The sequence below is a fragment of the Meleagris gallopavo genome, chromosome 23 (assembly GCF_000146605.3).
Source record: "Meleagris gallopavo isolate NT-WF06-2002-E0010 breed Aviagen turkey brand Nicholas breeding stock chromosome 23, Turkey_5.1, whole genome shotgun sequence".
Lineage (NCBI taxonomy): Eukaryota > Metazoa > Chordata > Aves > Galliformes > Phasianidae > Meleagris > Meleagris gallopavo.
In genome coordinates, this window is record NC_015033.2 from 5,081,777 (window position 1) to 5,086,001 (window position 4,225).

The window sequence follows — 4,225 nt, forward strand, 5'->3', positions numbered from 1 at the left end:
TGCCTCCCCCACCTCTCTGGGCAGCCTGTGCAGTGCCTCACCATCATTATAAAAAACTTCCTCCTTCTATCCAGTCTAAATCTCCCTTCTTTTAGTTTGAAACCATTTCCCCTTGCTCTGTTCCATTTCCCCTTGCCCTATCACCCCAGCCCTACCTAACATCTATTACATCTTTGCAACATGCCTTGCCAAACTTTTTTTCAGTATCTGTGTTTTTAATGCTCCAGCGACGAATCTTTCCTGTTTTTCAATACTAGAGAAGCAATGACTCAGAGGCAGCACTGAGATCTCAGAAAACATCTGTCCTGGGGCTGCAGAAGACAGTTATGGCATCGTGATGGGCAGCAGCACCCCAAGTGATGTTCTGCTGGGTGCTGAACTACATTGGGGGTGGACTGGTTAAAGCCAGCTAACCAGAAACTGAGATGTATTATGGGCTGGGGTCAGCGGGGAGCTGACTTCACCTACAGCTGGATGAAGCTCTTAACTCTTACGCCGTCCCTGAATTATTCATTAAGGGCCAGACACGGCAATCCATACTCACACTGCGCTTCATCTGTCCTTTAAATTGACTTACATTAGTCTGAGTCACAGGCACCACAGCACTCCTTAACAGCCTCCCTGAATGCAGTGCAGCTATTCATGAGATCAGGTGCTCTGCAAGGAATGAGGCAGGATCCAGCCCTTAGAAAAGACATCAGTAAGGCCACAACTCAGAGAATTCACCCTGCTAGAGCTGCATCAAGATGAATGAACTTGAGTAAATCTGTGCGAAATCCATCACTTAAAGAGATGGCCTGTTCTGTGGCATCACAGGGGAGACGTGAGGGAGAGCTGAAAACTCATCTTTCATCGCTGGGCTTCATCACGAGGTCTGGAAGCGCAATCCTGGCCCCTGGCCACGCACTCACAGAGATGCACACATCTCAGGGCTGTGCTGCCCTGCAGACAGAGCAGTGAGCGGAGGGAGGCAAAGGGCACATCCAGGTCTCTGTGACAGCGCAAGGAACGAGCAGGCTGCTTGTCACCAAAGGGTAACAGCACTGCGGTGCCGTGCCAGCCCTGGCACTCCCACTGCCCCAAGCCCCCAGCCCACCCTGCTGCTCCCACCCCAACCAACAGCAGGTAAACCTGCACCACTGACCCTATGGGGAATCACGAAGGTTGGAAAAGCCCTCTGAGATCGTCCAGCCCAACCCCGGCCCACCCCCAGTGGCGTGCCCAGTGCCCACATCCCTCAGTGCCACATCTCCACTCTGAACACCTCCAGGGGTGGTGACCCCACACCTCCTGGAAATGCAGAGGCGCAGAGAAATAAGCCGCCTCTCCACGCAGTGCCACGGAGAGATACAACGGGGCCTGGTTTTTTCGAATGAATTAATCTGTTCAGTCCTCGTTTATGTCAGTGCTGGGTAAGATTAGAGGATTAAACCAACTGTATGCTAAATACTCTGTGCTAAAGAGAGCTGTGCTGGGATTTGGTATGCAGAGATGGTGGTGACATCGCCCAGAGCCCGCGCAGCAGGACCTGCTCAAACTTCAGAATTCACAATCACAGCTTATCCAGATTTTCCATACGCCGTCGAGGTGCGAACTCCGATCCCTCTCCAGCTTCAGTCGAGCTTACTCACTAAGCACTTGTACCCAACAGGCAAACCCTGCACAAGCAGCACTTATCCCAGAGCGCCGGCATCACGAGAGGTTCTCAGACACGCTGTGCTTTTTGGGGACACAGAGCGGCCATCGTACCTCCTGCAGTGCCGCGCCAGATCTCACTGCACTCCATACAGTTCCACACACACACATCTCAGCTGCCCCTGAACGGCAGCACGTTGCAAACACTTCTCGTTGGCAGTGCAGAAATGACAAACACAGAACTCTCAAAGTTGTCTTGGAGCAGAGGTACTTTTTCTTTTGGCCTGACAAAGGTGTCTGTGATGTTTAATTCATTAACGTGTAACAGGCAGAAGATCTTGGGAGGAGCAGCCATGGAAACAGTGGATATTTAGAGAAATGTTGGCTCCCAGCAAAGGTTTGCTCCCCAAACATTTGAAAACTACAAGATTTCACCAGCGTGAAATCCCTCATTTCCATCTCCTGCTTATCATTAAGGATGGAAAAGACCACTGGGATCCCCAAGGCCAACCCCACACCACCCCCACTCACCACATCCCTCAGTGCCACATCTCCACGCTCCCTGAGCACCTCGGAGGATGGTGACCTCCCACCTTTCTGGGCTGCCCGGGCCAATGCATCGCTGCTCCTTTAGATAAGAAACCTTTCCTACTTCCCAAGCTGATGGCACAGGACAGCCAGGTGCTGTCACTCCGGCTCCCTGTGATGGTGCCTCATCCAATGCTGCACAGAGGCAGCCGGCACGACAAGGGCATCTGTCAGCATAGCTGAGAACACCAGAACGGTGCCAGAGAGCTAAATGTAGAGGCAGGGACTTTCAGCTTTTTAACCCAAGGATGAATTTGGCCCTGTACATTGCAAACACTGAGTCATAATCTTCCCCACAGCGGGTGGTTGGAACAAGGCTGCTTCCCAAAGGCCAGCCTGCTTCTCACACACTGCACTGTGCTGCACATTGCTCCGGGCTGCCTGTCCTTTAGATTCCCCCACGTGTAGCGAGGTGAAATGGCTGCAAACACAACGGCTGCTTTCTCCTTGAGAATCCCTCTGCTGTGACATGGGTACCCTCCCTCCCTAGTAGAGTGCTTCCCATGAGAACACAGCAGGTGCTCGCAGGGGCAGCGGGAAGAAAAGGGGGACGGATGTTTTATTATATTACGCATTTCTATTCCACCTCTGTTGTCTCTTTCAGTAGCTCATGTCTGTTTTATTCCAGACTCGGGGCCCCATCAAACTCTCAGGCTCCAAAGGGGTAAAGAAACCGACCGGATGATGCCAACCTCTGAAGATGCACCCAATGTGATAAAAGAAGTGCAGCTATTGAAACGTCTCCCTTCAATACGGTTATTGTGTTGCTAGGTTTCCATCCAGACACACAGCTGAAAAGAGCAATCAAAGGAAGCTGATGCTGTGGATAATATCTTTATCAACACTTCACAAGGTGGCTGGGCAGGGAGAAGGGTCCCCTGAGCAAAGTTCTACCGGTGAGGCGAGAGAACTCATTTCAAGAGCTCACCCACGTTTTCCTTTGAAATTGTTTAAGAAAACAAAACAACGATACAAAAAAAAAAAACCCAGAGCTTTTCTGGCAGCAGCTCTGTGTGTGCACGTGTGGCTGTGTGGGCACCACGGCTCTGTTATTCTGCCATTGGAATCACAGCAGCCCTCCCTCCCCAAAGCACAGCTCCTCATCCCACCTAACCGGAGTCTCTCCTCACACCACCACGAGGGCACTCAGCCCATTTAAAGGAACCTGCCCGCACATCACATGAAACCCCAACAGGGGATGCGATCCCCACAGCTGCACGAGCTGCTAAGCAGCACACTGCTGTGTCTGTGCACAGGAGCACAAGCAGCTCGGGATGCCGAGGATGTGCCCGAGGGGCCGCGGCCCCCGCCTCATCCTCCTCCCATCTCTGAGCATTTCAGCAGCGCCCACAGCCCAGCAGCTCCCATCCTTTCCAAGCATTCAATGCACTTTCCCATATCTCAGTGCTCTGCCCCGCAGCCCTGCTCATTTCGGGGATGTGGAGAGCGATGAGGGTCAGCAAGGGCTGCCCATCAGATCACCAGACACACAACACCACGGCTGGGTTTTCTCCAGGTTCTCCGTTTTCTTTCTCTTCCTTACGCTGGGTGACTTTGGAGTGCAACCGGAACAAAAAGGGCCCCAGAGCAGGCTGTACATTGGGACAGTCCCTGAGCAACGCGAGGCTCCTACAAAACGACCCGGGCTTTTTAGGTAGGAAAAGCCCAATCAGTGCAACATAGAAAGGCCACCCTGCACCAGGGTGCACCACGCATCTTCTGGACGCTGGATAGCAGCTGCTGGGGGAGGTGGGGTAAAGGAGGACCCACCGACACCCCCGAGCTCACAGGGACACAGGGATGGGGCAGCTCAGCGCTGGCACCCAACTTTTCCCCCCACAGAGAAGCACGGCGCTGCGGGCGCAGCTCAATGGGGGCATTGTGGAAACAGCCTCCGGGGAAACGCTCTCCTTTGTGCGTATTCATCAACTCTCCCGTGCTCGAAGGGAGAAAGAGTTGGCTGAACACACACAGCCGAGGGATTTAATTGGAAATAAAGAAA